The sequence below is a fragment of the Dendropsophus ebraccatus genome, chromosome 5 (genome assembly GCF_027789765.1).
Source record: "Dendropsophus ebraccatus isolate aDenEbr1 chromosome 5, aDenEbr1.pat, whole genome shotgun sequence".
Classification (NCBI taxonomy): domain Eukaryota; kingdom Metazoa; phylum Chordata; class Amphibia; order Anura; family Hylidae; genus Dendropsophus; species Dendropsophus ebraccatus.
The window spans coordinates 65,395,500-65,414,440 of NC_091458.1; the positions used below are offsets into that span (position 1 = coordinate 65,395,500).

At 47.9% G+C, this 18,941-nt stretch overlaps 1 protein-coding gene across 2 annotated transcripts in view; it reads left to right on the top strand.

Annotated features, from left to right (window-relative positions):
* LOC138793626 (short-chain dehydrogenase/reductase family 9C member 7-like) overlaps positions 1 to 18,941 on the top strand; it is a 49,756-nt gene that overhangs the window by 8,243 nt on the left and 22,572 nt on the right. The window lies entirely within an intron of this gene.

Below are 18,941 nucleotides of genomic sequence, written 5' to 3' on the forward strand. Positions count from 1 at the left end.
CATATTAAAGGGGGACTCTGGAGAAAAAAATGTTTTTAGATAATCTGGTATCAGAAAGTTAAACAGATCTGTAAATTACTTCTATTTAAAAATTTCAAGAACTCTTCCAGTACTTATCAGCTGCTGTATGGCTTGCAGAAAGTGGTGTATTCTCTCCAGTCTGATACAGTGCTCTCTGCTGCCACCTCTGTCCATGTCAGGAACTGTCAGAGCAGTAGCAAATCCCCATAGAAAACCTCTCCTGCTCAGGACAGTTCCTGACATGGACAGAGGTGGCAGCAGAGAGCACAGTGTCAGATTGGAAAGAATGCACATAGAGTAAAGTTTACAATACATCAGTCTGTGAGTGCCGTCTATGGAAATTATAAGAAGAAAAGAGCAAGGAAACAAGGAACATGGCAGTTTTATTTGGGATAGAAACAAATAAAGAAAAGGTTTAATAGATATTTTGACCTTTTTTTCCTGCATTTTCCTTCTGGTTCTAATAGCCACAAATCTGTAGTTTTATATCAGGGCAAATAATAGGGACGTTCATTTCTAGCCCAGATCTCAGTGATGTCCTAGAAAAAGGAAAACTGGATCCGCCTCTGCGGAGCGTCTCCAACAGGTTATAATGATAAATGACACTTACTGCTTCTAATGAGGAGGCGAGGCCGGGTAACCCCCATAATATTATCAATGCCCAAAGACAGAAGCTCCTGTACCATCAGTGCAAGGTGGCTGAGAGCTTGTACCTGCTATATTACAGCCCATAGGGAAAGAGACATTTCTCCTGATAAACTGCAGACCTGTGTTACTAATCTATAACTATAATTACATCTTATTAGAATAAAATTACTTCACACGTACAAAATAAATCTGAATGTAACAGTTTTGGGTCTTTGATAGATAATATTTGCGCCCATATTCTGGGAAGAACATAGTGATACATGGTCCATAGGTGGATACAATATGTTGCCTCTCTTTCCAGCTATTTGCCATGATGATGGTTCCCGGACTCCGGATACTACATGGAGCAGATGCAGCTGATGGTTCCCGGACTCCAGATACTGCATGGAGAAGATGCTGCTGATGGTTCCCGGACTTCGGATACTGCATGGAGCAGATGCAGCTGATGGTTTTGTGGCTGATATTCCTGTGTTGTAGACTTGTCTCTCCACAGCTGGACATGAGGTTTAGATGACAATGAGGGTGGAACGTTGCGTCTGCAACCTGAGGAAATGTATTGTGTAAAATGATATCACTTCCATCATATTATCTAAAGGGGTACTCCGGGGCGGGAGGCCTTTTTTCAGTATCGCCGAAGAGGGAGTGGATGAAATCAATGACGTCCACTTATCTCCCCAATTCCAGAGCGGAATTGGGGGAACTGTGTTTTTACGCCATTCGCCCTGGGGTAAAACTGACTTGTTATGCATGTTCCACAAGTCGTTACGATTACTATGATATATAACATGTATAACTTATATTGTATCTGATGGCCTATAAAAAATTCAAACCATTGTTAACAAATATACGTTGCTTAAAATCGCTCTATTCCCAGGGTTATAGCGCTTTTATCCTTTGGTCTATGGGGCTGTGTCAGGTGTCATTTTTTGCGCCATGATGTGTTCTTTCTACCGTTACCTTGATTGCGCATATACGACTTTTTGATCGCTTTTTATTACATTTATTCTGGATTTGATGCGACCAAAAATGCGCAATTTTGCACTTTGGGATTTTTTTGCGCTGATGCCGTTTACTGTGCGAGATCAGGAATGTGATTAATTAATAGTTCGGGCGATTACGCAAGCGGCGATACCAAACATGTTTATTTATTTATTTAGTTACTTTTATTTAAAACCTGGGAAAAGGGGGGTGATTCAGACTTTTAGTAGGGGAGGGGGCTTTTTACTATAAACAACACTTTTTTTTTTTTTTTTTACACATATACTAGAAGCCCCCCTAGGGGACTTCTAGTATATATACTTAGATCTCTCACTGAGATCTCTGCAGCATAGATATGCTGCAGCCGGAAGTAAACGAGTGCTGAGCCGGGGACGGCGCCATCTTGGACGAGTCCCCGGCCGGCATCAGTAACGGAGATCGCTCCTCCGGGACAACGTCCCGGAGGAGCGATCTCCCCCACTAGACCCCAGGGAAAGGTTGCCTCCGGTAATCGGAGGCAGCTGTCAACTTTGACAGCTGCCTCCGATTAGCTAATTAGCGGGCACGGCGATCAGACCATGCCCACTAATAGCGGCGGTCCCGGACTACACGTGGCACCCGGAACCGCGGCGCTTCAAATCGGGGTCGCCGCGTGGCCCCGCTTTGAAGTGCTAATGAGGACATATGACGTACGGGTACGTCATATGTCCTTAAGAGGTTAAATGGAACAATTCACCACCTTTTTTGAGTTCTAAACCCCCAAAAATAGCATAATAAAGCAAGCTGCAATAGTTCCCACCATATATTGTGATGGTCATCTGTATTTTCAAAACGCCCAAAGTCACTGTTTTATCTTTTCTGGCATTGTATGTGGATTTAGTTTTATCTAGGTATCTGGGCAGTGTCTTTCTCCAAACCAGTCACAGTTCCTGGGCTGTAATCGCACCTCTTGGGGAATGATTGACAGTCAGGCAAGCTGCTTGGTCACCGGTGTGTTGGCGTATCCCCAAGATTTCATCCGGCTTCCCAGTGTCCCAGCAGGTTCCCTGACTGTCAATCATGCCCCAAAAGGTGCTATTACCACCCAGGACTGTGACTGGTTTGGAGAAAGAGTTAAACTACCAAAGGAGAAGATGCACAGCTTTTGGGTAAAAAGCGGCGGCTACAAAGCCAACATACAAGAAGACAACAAAAACCAACTATATATAAAGTATGTAATTAAGGCAATGGCACACCAAGGTGTCAAAATGTAGAAAATATCTTTATTTGTAATTCATTAAATACACAAAAAAAACACCCCAAAAAGATTTTACTTAAAAAACAAATAAAACCGCTAAATAGAGAGACATTACAGGTCATCATGTTCTCAGGGCCAATAAAGGAGGAGGGAAACTCCAAAGAAAGTCTCATTCCTTATAACACCATCATCATCTTATATGTAAATGCCAAAAGAACCATGTGCATGCCATCCCTATGAAGTAGCTGGTCCTCACCTTACTGTATACTGGGTTGACCCCCGGTGTGTCGGTACGGCCTGTCACTTGCTAGGTGGTGAAGTGTGAAGCCAGCTCTATGGTGGTTGGCCGAGATATAGCCGGGCCCAGTGATGTTATGTTGTTACGCCAGTGCCGGTTGGGTACACAGGTATGGTGGCACACCTGCTTTAATTTTAAAGGGCCGGTTATACCTTGTTCCCCTATGGACAGTGACCTGCCGGGTTGTTGCAGGGTCCCTTGAGTACTTATCACGGTGGTCCGGAGTGGAATAGTGACCCACCCGGACTATTGGTACTGTCACCCACAGAAAGGGGAGATGAGTGTGTGTGTACTGTGTTGGTGCTTGACGAGGAATCACATAGAATTTAGTTTACTAATTATTATTATTTTCACAGTAAGGCTATGTTCACGCTATGTAAAAGTACGGCCGATGACAACAACGGTCGTACTTTATGCGCCTGTGAACATAGCCTTATCTGCTATGGGATCCTGGCCGGAGCGTATACACATCGTATACGCTCCGGACGGGATCCCATGCGGACCTGCAAATAACTGACATGTCAAGAACAAGTATGGAGAAGCGCTTTGCTGAGTGCTTCTCTCCCCATCTCACTGTAAGAGAAGGGCTCCATAGACTCTTTACAGAATCTGTCCCTTGAAGAAAGACAGAGAGAAGGACTCAGCAAAGCACTTCTCCAAGCTCGTTCTAGGAATTTTTTTCAAAACAACTGGTACCAGAAAGTTATATGGATTTGCAAATTACAGTAGTTATCAGCTGCTGTATGCCCTGCAGGAACCGATGTATTCTTTCCAGTCTGACACAGTGCTCTCTGCTGCTACTTCTGTCCATGTCAGGAACTGCCCAGAGCAGGAGAGGTTTTCTGTTTCAATATATTTATTAGGTTTTAACAAACTTTTCCAAATAAAAACAGTTGTACAACTTAGAACCGTACAATATTTCCAACAAACATACATAATTTCCAAACAATTATACATACATTTCAACAAGAAAAGAAGAGTATTATAGTAGACAAAGATCTGATTATACATCAGGAAACCATCCATAGTCATAATCCTTGTTTAACAAAATAGAAAATGTTAAGATGAAAAATAGGAGCTTGATGTCCATGGTGACCAATTTTCTCTGAACCTTTTAATAGAGTTATTACCAAAGGCTATAGCCTCCTCATATTTGTATGTAGTGTTAATTTCTTGGATTGTGTCCTCTATTTTAGGAATAGAAGAAGATTTCCATCTTCTTGTTAAGAATAGTTTCGCAATTACTACTATTTTGCAAAACAAAATGCGAAACGGTGGTGGAATCATATGGATACCTAAGAGCAAAGGTGCTAATTGGGGTGTTAGTGGGATTTGAGGATTTGAGTTTTAAATAATTTGTCCACTAATTTAGAGATTTCACTCGAATATTGTGTTATCCGTGGGCAATACCATAGAATGTGCTGTAATGATCCTTCACACCCACATTCCCTCCAACATAAACTAGAGGATGAGGGGAACATCTTGTGAAGTCTAAGTGGGGTGTAGTACCACTGTAACCTTGCATTGGTGATAGCCTCTACATGAACTATACATTTTAGGGCCTTGTGTGACCACGAGAAAGCATGTTTCCAGTCTTCTCCGGAGGGGGAAATATTCAGTTCTGCGGAACATTTAGCATATGGTCCAATTGCTTCAAATGAGGTAGTTTTCCCTAATATTTCATAAATAGGTTTAAGACCTTTTGGTTGGGATTTAAGGATTTTTATAAGATCCAAATTACATTTCACATTTGTATGTTTCCTAGTTAGTAGAAATTGTCATAATTTTAGATATTTGTGTAGGTCTTCTTTTGGGAGGCCATATTCATTTTGTAAATCTAAAAAAGAACATAAAACACCTTCCCGGAATAACTGGTTTAATTCTGATAAACCCTTCGAAACCCACTCAGAAAGGTCGGTTTTGGGTAATGCGACATGTAATATATCTAGTGGAGTATTCGGCAATATAATATTATGTTGTACACGAACTGGAGAGAATGGAACGGCTGCACATCCCATCTATGGCTGACACTAATGCCACTAGGCCTATATTAAAAATCAACACCAGAGTGTCTGTATATGAATTGATCAAGCCATATTGCCCCGTGTACCACCGTGCAGGTCCTCTGGTCCACACGGGTCCCTACGCTAACTCCACACGGCACGAGGTACATGGGGCAGTATGGCTTGATCAATTCATACACAAAATTCTGATGTGTTTTTTTATTTAGCCTAGGGGCACTAGTATCAGCCATAGGTGTGAGGTGCAGCACTCTTTTTCTTCCTTGAACCGCATTTTGTTTCTCTCTTTTCTCCGTGTTTTGCACTCCTCCTGGTGAGACCCACATGACCGCAATTAGCAGGAGACACCTGAGTGCACATGGTTTTAATCCCTCCTGTCTTTTCCCATTCTGTCTACAGCAGCTATGGTGAGTGCAATACCTCATCCATACTCGTGCTGTTTGGGGGCGACCTTCTCCGCCGGCGGTGCTGGCCGGGTTCTGGTGTGGTGTTTTTGGGTCTGGTCCTGTGGCATGGGGGTCGCAGGGCCGTCCCATGGCCCCCGTTCCCTGGCTGTGCGTGCCTGCGGGGTTGGTGGCCACTGACTGGCACTGTGTGGACTTAGGGACCCATGTGTATCAGATACCGGCACGAGGTACATGGGGCAGTATGGCTTGATCAATTCATACACAAAATTCTGATGTGTTTTTTATTTAGCCTAGGGGCACTAGTATCAGCCATAGGTGTGAGGTGCAGCATTCTTTTTCTTCCTTGAACCGCATAATATTATGTTGTGTCCCTGTTGATGTGTACGAGATAATCCACATCTTAAATCCAGCGACTACTGTGGGAGAGAACATTTTGGGGAAAGGTAGATGCGCAGGAGAGGTTTTCTATGGGGATTTGCTGCTGCTCTGGACAGTTCCTGACATGGACAGAGGTGGCAGCAGAGAGCACTGTGTTAGGCTGGAGAGAATACACCACTTCCTGCAGGACATACAGCAGCTGATAAGTACTGGAGGAGTTCCTGAGATTTTTAAATAGAAGTAATTTACAAATCTGTATAACTTTCTGAGACCAGTTGATTTGGGGGGGGGGAATTCAGGAAGTTTCTCCCTTGACAAACTGCTCTCCTCTACACTGCTCCACTCTGCTCTCAACTATACAAGCACCGCTACAACTACCTCTACTGTACTCAGGACTGCCGTGACAAGAGCCCAAGGGACTCATCACAGCCTGGCAGGTCACCGACCATTTGGGGGAAGTACAGCCAGCCACAACACTAAAGCAGGTACCAACATCGCACCTGTGTGCTGGACTATCACTGGCATCACAACATTACTATCGCTGGCTGAGGTGTACAACACAACCGACCAACCACCACAGAAGTGGCGTCACCAGTAACATCACAGCACGTCACTGGTTGAGTACCACAATTACTTAGCGGCTCTACATTCCTGCCCATAGAGGTTAGTGTCAGCGTGACATCCTGTGTATGATGCCTGATAGGGTATATGGACGTGGTTAGGGGAGACAAACTCTTTAATTACTCTTAGAATGGTAAGTACTAGATCGGTTACATGTTAGTCGTGTGGCTTTTTGTACCCAGCATGTGTTTTTTATTAGAACTTACACACTTATACAGCGCCATCAGTGGTTCAGCTACCGCGGTCGCGGCGGTCGCCGCCGCGACCAAGTTCGCCACGAAGGGGGGCCCGCGGGGCCCCCAGGGCCCTGCGAGGCCCTCCCGATCAATCACTCTTGTGACCGCAAGCATTGTTTTGCTTGCGGTCACAAGAGTCCGGCTCCGTCTTCCCCCGGCTGCTGCGCGTCTCATCCCCTGCAGCGCGCGCATCCCAGAGCTCCCTGCGCGCCGGAACCGGAAGTCAGGGCCCAAGGCGCGCAGGGAGCTCTGGGATGCGCGCGCTGCCGGGGATAGGACGTGACACCCCCGGCAGCCGCCCAGCAGCCGGGGACAGACCAGGGGGAGTTAGGATCAATGTGGGAGCGCGTTGTTTTGTTTTGTTTTTTATCAGCCTGCAGGGTGGGGGGAAAGAGGGGGGCATCTATGAGGGTGGGGGAAAGAGGGGGACATCTATGAGGGTGGGGGGAAAGAGAGGGGCATCTATGAGGGTGGGGGGAAAGAGGGGGGCATCTATGAGGGTGGGGGGGAAAGAGGGGGGCATCTATGAGGGTGGGGGGGAAAGAGGGGGGCATCTATGAGGGTGGGGGGAAAGGGGACCATCTATGAGGGTGGGGGGAAGAGGGGGGCATCTATGAGGGTGGGGGGAAAGGGGACCATCTATGAGGGTGGGGGGAAGAGGGGGGCATCTATGAGGGTGGGGGGGAAAGGACCATCTATAAGGGTGGGGGGGAAGAGGGGGGCATCTATGAGGGTGGGGGGAAAGGGGACCATCTATGAGGGTGGGGGGAAGAGGGGGGCATCTATGAGGGTGGGGGGAAAGGGGGGCATCTATGAGGGTGGGGGAAAGAGGGGGGCATCTATGAGGGTGGGGGGAAAGAGGGGGGCATCTATGAGGGTGGGGGGAAATAGGGGCATCTATGAGGGTGGGGGGAAAGAGAGGGGCATCTATGAGGGTGGGGGGAAAGAGGGGGGCATCTATGAGGGTGGGATGAAAAAGGACCATCTATGAGGGTGGGGGGGGGAGAGGGGGGCATCTATGAGGGTGGGGGGAAAGGGGACCATCTATGAGGGTGGGGGAAAAGAGGGGGGCATCTATGAGGGTGGGGGGAAAGAGGGGGGCATCTATGAGGGTGGGGGGAAAGAGGGGGCATCTATGAGGGTGGGGGAAAGAGGGGGGCATCTATGAGGGTGGGGGGGAAGAGGGGGTATATGAGGGTGGGGGGAAAGAGGGGGGGCATCTATGAGGGTGGGGGGAAAGAGGGGGGCATCTATGAGGGTGGGGGGAAAGAGGGGGACATCTATGAGGGGGGGAAGAGGGACCATCTATAAGGGAGGGGGGGAAGGGGACCATCTATAAGGGCGGGAGGGGACCATCTATAAGAGAGGGTGGGGGGAGAGGAGGCCATCTATAAGGGAGGGTGGGGGGAGAGGGGCCATCTATAAGGGAGGGTGGGGGAGAGGGGCATCTATATGGGAGGGTGAGGAGAGAGGGGGCCATCTATAAGGGAGGGGGTAGAGGGGGCCATCTATAAGGAGGGGGGAGAGGAGGCCATCTGTAAGGGAGGGGTAGAGGGGGCCATCTATATGGAGGAGGGAGAGGAGGCCATCTATAAGGGAGGGTGGGGGGAGAGGGGGCCATCTATAAGGAGGGCAACATGGAGGGAGAGGGGCCATCTATTTGGGGGGGCAACATAGGGGGAGAGGGAATACACAGAGGGGGCATATATTATTAGGGGGTCACATAGAGTCAGGGCTACCCACTAAATGAGGGTGTAAAGGGGACAATACAGATGTGCAGCATGTATAGAGATGAGGATGGTGCAAGTGTGAGGAGACTAATATGTCTGTCTGGCAGATTCTGTGGATTCGTGGCTTGGAGAAGTTCTCATAATGGCCCAGGACAGATGGAGAAGATGAAAAGGAAAGAACTCCGATCAGAAAAGACGTCTCCTGTGAGTCACCTGATATAACTGCACTGTAATGTATAAGGAGTATAGAACCTGTGTAGAGCTGGGGCCACCTCTATATGACTGGATGAGGTGATTTAGAATACTGGATTTGGTCAGTAACAATATGGTGGTGATGGTAGTGGTTGTGGTGTGGCGGTAATGTTTCCTTCCTATATACTGGTATTACTGGTAATATTGGTCTCAGTATACAGGATTTGGTCGGTAACAGTATGGCGGTAATATGTACGGTGATAATACTTTCTCTTCCAATATGCTGGTGTTCTTGGTAATATCTGTCTTGGTGTATATATATATATATATATATATATATTAGGGCTGGGCGATATTGGCCTAAATCAATATCGCGGTTTATCGCATATGTAGCTGCGGTAACGATAATTGGACGATAACTATGACACGCCCCCTTTGTAAGCCACACCCCTTTTACAAGCCACACCCACTCGGCCGTGCCAAACTGGGGATAGTTTGTTTCAATAAAGTTAAAAAAAGTACAGTAACTCAATGAGCAGCAACCCAAGCTAGGTACACACTACAGGACATGTATATACAGGTATACAGCTATGTGCACACTACAGGACGTGTATATACAGGTATACAGCTATGTGCACACTACAGGACGTGTATATACAGGTATACAGCTATGTGCACACTACAGGACATGTATATACAGGTATATAGCTATGTACTATAGGTATCCAGAGTATATATGATGGGTATATAGTATATACAGGTGAAAGTACAGGGACGTACATTATAGGGGGCTGTAGATGGCACTGCACTGACACGCTGTAAAGATATCGATCTATCGTTCGTGACAGACGCACATCCAAGGCTGAAGTAGAGGGTGCTGAACACAGAAAGGCCTTTGGCAGGGGATCCCAAAATACAAAGCAGCAAGAGTCCGCAGCACACCAGCATATAGTGAAGAGATAAGCATGCTTGAAAATGATTCTGGAGTGAATTGAAACGTCGTATCCTGCACCTTATTTGATGGAATGAACCACTCTTCACTACATGCTGGTGTGCTGCGGACTCTTGCTGCTTTATCTATATCTATCTATTCCCTATCTATCTATCTATCTATCTATCTCCTATCTATCTATCTATCTATCTATCTCCTATCTATCTATTCCCTATCTATCTATCTCCTCTACGGGGAGGTGGGCAGGGGTGTACGGGGGGGCAGGCAGGGGTGTATGGGTACACAGGGGAGCGGGCAGAGGTGGATGGGTACACAGGGGAGCGGGCAGGGGTGGATGGGTACACAGGTGGGCCCGCAGGGGTGGATGGGTACACAGGGGGGCCGGCAGTGGTGGATGGGTACACAGGGGGGCGGGAGGGGTGGCTGAATACACAGGGGGGCGGGCAGGGGTGGCTGGGTACACAGGGGGGCGAGCAGGGGTGGCTGGGTACACAGGGGGGCGGGCAGGGGTGTTTGGGTACACAGGGGAGCGGGCAGGGGTGGCTGGGTACACAGGGGGGCGAGCAGGGGTGGCTGGGTACACAGGGGGGCGAGCAGGGGTGGCTGGGTACACAGGAGGGCGGGCAGGGGTGGCTGGGTACACAGGGGAGCGGGCAGGGGTGGCTGGGTACACAGGGGGGCGAGCAGGGGTGGCTGGGTACACAGGGGGGCGAGCAGGGGTGGCTGGGTACACAGGAGGGCGGGCAGGGGTGGCTGGGTACACAGGAGGGCGGGCAGGGGTGGCTGGGTACACAGGGGGGCGGGCAGGGGTGGCTGGGTACACAGGGGGGCGGGCAGGGGTGGCTGGGTACACAGGGGGGCGGGCAGGGGTGGATGGGTACACAGGGGGGCCGGCAGTGGTGGCTGGGTACACAGGGGGCGGGCAGGGGTGGCTGGGTACACAGGGGGGCGGGCAGGGGTGGATGGGTACACAGGGGGGCCGGCAGTGGTGGCTGGGTACACACGGGGCGGGCAGGGGTGGCTGGGTACACAGGGGGGCGGGCAGGGGTGGATGGGTACACAGGGGGGCCGGCAGTGGTGGATGGGTACACAGGGGGGCGGGCCGGGGTGGATGGGTACACAGGGAGCTGCATGCATATGCACCTTGAGAACTGACCGGCGTCCCTGCACACACATGACATTAATGTGCAGCGCTCGCCGGGAGGGGGAGTTGGGGGACCGGCACCAGTCCTGTCCGAGCGCCCTTCTCCTCCGGCCGGTGAGCGCTGCACGTTAATGTCCTGTGTGTGCAGGGACGCCGGACGGGACAGGATCAGCGGGACGGGGGAAGGGCTGTGCACTCAGGAACATTCTCCCCTGGACCCTGCTGCTCCTCCACTTCCCGCGCGCACACCGGCCTCCCTGCACACACAGGACATTAACGTGCAGCGCTCGCCGGCCGGAGGAGGAGAACGCTCGGACAGGACTGGTGCCGGTCCCCCAACTCCCCCTCCCGGCGAGCGCTGCATGTTAATGTCCTGTGTGTGCAGGGACGCCGGATGGGACAGGGGGAGGGCGGGCGCTCAGACTGGACGGGTGCGGGGGAGGGCTGTGCACTCGGGCATTCTCACCTGGGCCCTGCTGCTCCTCCACCTCCCGCTCTGATTCCGGCGTCCCTGCACATGACGTGCAGCGCTTACGCCGGGCCGCGACTGCGTGCAGAAGCTCTCTGGGAAATACAAAATTACCGCAGATACCGTCCTGGCTAAGTTGAGGTCGGTTAACCGACGCCAGTGACGGTATCGGTATTTTTGCGGTATACCGCCCAGCCCTAATATATATATATATATATATATATATATATATATATATATATATACACACACCAATAGCATCACTTGGTCGTGAAAGGAGGAGGGGGGGGCCCAAGTTGACCTCTCGCACCAGGGCCCAGGAGACATTAGCTACGCCCCTGAGCGCCATGTTCTGCAGTAATACTTACAGAGATTCCAAAAGCTGCCATCTTTTTGCCAAATCTTTGTAGAAACCAGAATGGGATACTGAGGACAGCCGAAATCTGGAAATGATAAAAACATTCAAATATTATCTGTCTATCTATCTATCTATCTATCTATCTATCTATCTATCTAGAAGATGGAGAGTCCACAGCACACCAGCTCAGGTAGTAGAAAATGTGTCGTTTATTCCAAAAAAATGGTGAACAAAAAGATGCAACGTTTCGATAGCCTCTCACTATCTTTCTCTATTCCCTGAGCACCCGCCACATTGGAATTGGATGTGCGGCTTGTTTTCTACTTGTTTTCTATCTATCTCCTATCTATCTATCTATCTATCTATCTATCTATCTATCTATCTATCTATCTATCTATCTATGTATCTATCTACACATTTAGAGAAGACGCTGCCCTCAAAAGTCAGGTGAGTATCGGGTGCCAGCAGTGTGCTGGGGATCTCCAGTACACAAATATCCGATAGAAAATACTGCAGCACGCCATTTCAAAGTGAAAAAAATAAGGTGGTTTATTCAATCCATACAGCAGGTGATGCGACGTTTCAGTCTCACCATTGAGACTTTTTTCAAGCAAATGAACACATTTCATTACACACGTGTTTTATAGTGATCATCTCAATACATAAAAAAAATATCAATCAGTGTAAAAAAGCAAATAGAGTGCAATAATAATCATGGTAGGGTTAACCAAATAATAAATAATAACAAATAATGTCTTTAAGACATACATGTTTAACAAAAGTGTTACTAAATATCAAATAGATAAAAATATATAAAGTGTATCTTTGTGTTAATTATAAGTTAATGAACATACAAAGCAGCTGGGGAACTCACCACACGCCATCAGTAAAGATGTAAACAACTGTTAAACATCCGTGAGAGACCATACTAGTGAATGTAACGCGCGCCAAGGTGAACCGCATTACTCAATGGAATGCATACGCGCATGCGCAGTGGTCACAATCGTGGAACGCATATCGTCTCATGTGACCAGTGTAGCGCAATGCACGCCCAGCCGGGAGTTGACAATCATGAGTGTGCAAAATGACCCACTATTTTAGATGGTCTCCTATGTTGTATGTCTCCATATCTTCATGTGACTAGTGTCCCTGGCAGCTGATTCTCCTGCTCCTTTGTGGCAGAGGTAGAACTTCAGCTCCCAGCATGCTCCTGTGTGGCTGTGGTAGAACTACATGATGACACGATCATCAGCTGATCGTTCTCTCTATTCCATGGAGCGAAAATCGGCCGAATCGGGCCGAATGGGGCGGATTCGGCTGATTATCGCTCCTGTGGAATAGGGCCCTTAAACTTCCAAAAGAGAAGATGCACAGCTTTTGGGTAAAAATCTAACATACAAGAACACAACTAGAACCAACTATATATATAAACATGTAAAATTTTATATATATAAAGTATGTAATTAAGGCAATGGCACACCAATGTGTCAACGTACAAAATATCTTTATTCGTAATTCATCAAATACACAGAAAAAACACCCGAAAATATATTTATTTTATTTTTTTTAAAACAAATAAAAACCGCTAAACAGAGAGACATGTCAGGTCGTCATGTTCTCAGGGCCAATAAAGGAGGAGGGAAACTTTAAAGAATGTCTCATTCCTTATAACACCATCAACATCATCATATATGTAAATGCCAAAAGAACCAAGTGCATGCCATCCCTATGAAGTAGCTGCTCCTCCCCTTGGTTCTAGTTTGGAGAAAGACACCGCTCAGATGCCGAGGTAAAGCTATGGTGCAGGAAAAAATAAGGGTGGTATTACATGGCCCAATACACCTGTTTAGCGAGCGCCGATCTGCTAGATTATCATACAGCAAGGGCTGAACGGCCATCATTGACGTCAGTGACAGGCCTCTCAGCCAATCACTGGCCAAGATGGAGCAGCACTGCGGCCAGTGATTGGCTGAGCGGTCTGACACTTCAAAGAGAGGTTAGGAAGTGTCAGCAGTGGCTCTGGTCAGTGCGGGAACATGGACAGGTAAGTATGCATATTTCTTATCTTCTATACACCGAGTACTTTGAAGTAACAGATAATCTCCCCAGGTAATAGGGCCCTTAAACAGTGATTTCAGGCACTTTGGTAATAATATGTCCCTGGCCCACGGGTCCAAGCCTGTTTTAAGACATGACAATATCCTGCTGGCCTTAGAAGCAGCTGATTGACATTGTGCAGTTCTGTACAGTCATGGCCAAAAGTTTTGAGAATGATACAAATATAAATTTTTACGAAGTCTACTGCTTCAGTTTTTAAAATGGCAATTTGCATATACTCCAGCATGTTATGAAGAGTGATCAGCTTAACAGTAATTACTTGCAAAGTCAATATTTGCCTAGAAAATGAACTTTATCCCCTAAAACACATTTCAACATCATTGCGGCCCTGCCTTACCAGGGACCAGCTAACATGGTTTCAGTGATTGCTCCATTAACACAGGTATGGGTGTTGATGAGGACAGGGATGGAGACAGGGCTGGCGTTTTGGGGGGGGTGGCAAACAGGGCAATTGCCCAGGGCCCCCATCCCCCAGTTACAGTAAGTTTTAGGTGAAGGAGCTCACAGTAAGCGTCCTGCAGCTGATGGCAGTGATCGCTGGCTGCAGCTGATGGCTGCTATCAGGGGTCACACAGAGGCTGCAGGACGCTCTGCTCCCGGAGTGTGTAGCTTCCCCCTCCACCTCCCTTCTGCATCATGTGATTTCCTCTGTCTTCCTAATGAGACTGGTGTGGCAGTCGGGACGATGGAGGAGAGGGCTGCAGGGTGAGGATCACAGCCTGCTGCTGCTGCTGCCGCCATGGATAAGGACAGCTACACCCAGCATGCTGTTAGAGGGGGTAAGTATACTGTACATGTAGTGTGTGTATGTACAGTATATTTGTGTATAATGGATGAATGTAGTGTGTATGTATACATGTGTATAATGGATGAATGTAGTGTGTGTTACATGTCATATGTATAGTGTGTGGACTGGATGGTTTGGATTTGTATAATGTGTTTTCATGGATGTGTGTGTGTGTATGTATATGTATATATATATATATATATATATATATATATATACAGGTGGTCCTCGGGTTACAACGGTCTCGAGTTACATCGTTTCGTGGTTACAACGCCTTATTCGACGCCTTATTCTGACTTACACGTTATGGACGTAACTCGAATACATGCAGCGGCAGAAGAATAAAGTACGATACTATACTGGTACAGTACTCAGTTATGCGGTTCTAGACTGAGGATATTGATAATTATGTAGGGTACTATGTTAGGATAGGCTAAGTGTTTACAGGACAGTACTGTTGTTATGGTACAGTACTGTATGAACATATGATCCGACTTACATCGAAATTCGGTTTACAACCCTGCCTAAGAACGGATCACTGACGTAAGTCGAGGACTACCTGTATATATATAGTGTGTGTATCAGCACTGCTGACTCCACTGTCCAGCGGAAGTGTAGCGGTGAATAGACTGTGTATAGGAGCTGCAGCCATTCTCTGGCCTCATCAGTCCTATGTAATTGCTGCAGGTGATCGGTGATTGGCTGCAGCTCCTATGTATAGTGTATGATGATGTCACTAAGGCAATAACGTGTGTTTTATTGAGAAAAAAAATAAGGTGGTGGTAATATTGGTCCGTATATAGAGTCATTATGCAGTGATCATTCTTTGGCAGCAATATTGGTCTGTATATAGCGTGTATAGTGTCATTATTCAGTGTTCAGTCTATGGTGGTAATATTGGTCTGTATGTAGTGTGTATATAGAGTTATTACCGCCATAGAGTGACCGCCACATAATGCATAATGACTCTATATATACACTATATACAGACCAATATGACCGCCATAGACTGACCGCCACATAATGCATAATGACTCTATATATACACTATATACAAACAGTGGCGGTCTTTGGCACCAAGCACCCCAAGCGATCGCTTGGGGCCCCCACGCCCCGCTCTTGTGCTCAAGACCGCTGGACAGGGCCGCTGCCCGCTCGCTGCTGCCATCTCAACTGTAACTATGAGCACTTGTAATGAGCGCTCAGTTACATGCAGCAGCACTGACAGGGCGGGAGACATTGGCTCCCTTCCTGTCAGACACTCTTGTGGCGGAGGAAGGGTTTTTCCTGCGGTCACAAGTGGCAGCTTTGTCCTTGTGGTGCCGGCTCTCCAGTGACATCACTGGCGCATCGGCGCCAGGACAAGGGGAGTGCGGCCTCTTGTGATCACAGGGAAAACCCTTCCTGCGACCACAAGAGTGAAGAGAAGAGGAGACGCCCGGACCCAGATGAGTATATATGACTATATACTACTGGGGGAACCACACAGGGGGTTTATATACTACTGGAGGAGCACACAGGGGTTTATATACAAGTGGGGGAGCACACAGGAGGTCTATATCCAAGTGGGGGAGCACACAGGGGCTAAATACCCCTGAGGGAGCACACAGGGGGCCTACATACTAGTGGGGGAGCACACAGGGGGTATATACAACTGGGGGCAGCACACAGGGGGTCTATATACAACTGGAGCAGCACACAGGAGGTCTATATACTTCTAGGGGAGCACACGGGGGGGCTATATATAACTGGGGCAACACACAGGGGTCTATATACTACTGGGGGAAGCAAACAAGGGGTATATACTACTGGGGGCAGGACATAAGGGGTATATACTATTGGGGGCAGCACACAAGGAGTATATATTACTGGCGGTAGCGCACAAGGGGTATATACTACTGGGGGCAACACACAGCGGTCTATTGTTTTGGAACGCGTGTCGAGGGGGGGGGCCAGACATAACTTCGCTTGGGGCCCCAGAAATGCCAAGACCGCCCCTGTATACAAACCATTATTACCACCATAGAGTGACCGCCACATGATATTGGTCTGTATATAGTGTGTATAGAGTCATTATGTGGTGGTCACTCTATGGCAGTAATATTGGTCTGTATATGGTGTATATAGAGTCATTATGTGGTGGTCACTCTATGGCAGTAATATTGGTCTGTTTATAGTGTATATAGTGTCATTATGTGGAGGTCACTCTATGGAGGTAATATTGGCCTATATATAGTAAAGTTTTCTTCAATTACGAAAGGAGGTAATATTTGGTCCTGATATAGTGATATTTTATTTTATTTAAAAAAAAAATGCATATAAATAGTTTTTGTGTTTACACCACTAGTGAGAGTCCTGGCATGTAGCAGCAGTCCTGATATGTAGCGGAGGTCCTGGCATGTAGCATTAGTCCTGGCATGTAGAGTTAGTCCTGGCATGTAGCGTTAGTCCTGGCATGTAGCGTTAGTCCTGGCATGTAGCATTAGTCCTGGCATGTAGCGTTAGTCCTGGCATGTAGAGTCAGTCCCGGCATGTAGCGGCAGTCCTGGCATTTAGCGGCGGTTCTGGCATGTAGCGGCAGTCCTGGCATGTAGCAGCGATCCTGGCATGTAGCGGCAGTCCTGGCATGTAGCGGCGTTCCTAGCATGTAGCAGCAGTCCTGCCATGTAGCGGTGGTCCTGGCATGTAGCAGCAGTCCTGCCATGTAGCGGCGGTCCTGGCATGTAGCAGCAGTCCTGACATGTAGTGGCAGTCCTGACATGTAGCGGCATGTTCCTTAATACCCCCTTAGTATGCCCCTTAGTACCTTCTTAGTATGTCCCTTAGTGCTCCCTTAGTAGCCCCTTAGTATGCCCCTTAGTACCCCCTTAGTATGCCCTTTAGTACCCCCTTAGTATGCCCCTTAGTACCCCCTTAGTATGCCCCTTGGTACCCCCTTAGTATGTTCCTTAGTACCCCCTTAGTATGCCCCTTAGTACCTTCTTAGTATGCCCCTTAGTACCCTATTAGTATGCCCCTTAGTACCTTCTTAGTATGTCCCTTAGTATGCCCCTTAGTACCCCCTTAGTATGCCCCTTAGTACCTTTTTAGTATGCCCCTTAGTACCCCCTTAGGATGCCCCTTAGTATGCCCTTTAGTACCCCCTTAGTATGCCCTTTACTACCCCCTTAGTACCCCTTTAGTATGCCCCATAGTACCCCCTTAGTATGCCCCTTAGTACCCCCTTAGTATGCCCCTTAGTACCCTTTAGTATGCCTCTTAGTACCTTCGTAGTACCCCCTTAGTATGCCCCTTACTACCCCCTTAGTATGCTCTTTAGTACCCCTTAGTATGCCCCTTAGTATGCCTCTTAGTACCTTCTTAGTACCCCCTTAGTATGCCCCTTAGTACGCCCCTTCGTATGCCCCATAGTATGCCCCTTAGTACCCCCTTAGTATGCCCCTTACTACCCCCTTAGTAAGCCCCTTAGTATGCCCCTTAGTATGCCCTTTAGTACCCCCTTAGTATGCCCCTTAGTATCCCCTTAGTATGCCCCTTAGTATGCCCCTTAGTACCCCCTTAGTATGCCCTTTAGTACCCCCTTAGTATGCCCCTTAGTACCCCCTTAGTATGTCCCTTAGTACCTTCTTAGTATGTCCCTTAGTACCCCCTTAGTATGCCCCTTAGTACCTTCTTAGTATATCCCTTAGTACCCCCTTAGTACCTTCTTAGTATGTCCCTTAGTACCTTCTTAGTATGCCCCTTAGTATGCCCCTTAGTACCTTCTTCGTATGTCCCTTAGTACCCCCTTAGTATGCCCCTTAGTACCCCCTTAGTATGCCCCTTAGTACCTTCTTAGTATGCGCCTTAGTACCCCCCTTAGTATGCCCCTTAGTACCTTCTTATTTTGCCCCTTAGTACCCCGTAGTATGCCCCTTATTACCCCCTTAGTATGCCCCTTAATACCCCCTTAGTATGCCCCTTAGTACCTTCTTAGTATGCCCCTTAGTACCCCCCTTAGTATGCCCCTTAGTACCTTCTCAGTATGCCCCTTCGTACCCCCCTTAGTATGCCCCTTAGTACCTTCTTAGTATGTCCCTTAGTATCCCCTTAGTATGTCCCTTAGTACCTTCTTAGTATGTCCCTTAGTACCCACCTTAGTATGCCCCTTAGTACCCCCTTAGTATGCCCCTTAGTACCCCCTTAGTATGTCCCTTAGTACCTTCTTAGTATGTCCCTTAGTACCCCCTTAGTATGCCCCTTAGTACCCCCTTAGTATGCCCCTTAGTACCTTCTTAGTATGCCCCTTAGTACCTCCTTAGTATGCCCCTTAGTACTCCCTTAGTATGCCCCTTAGTACCGCCCTT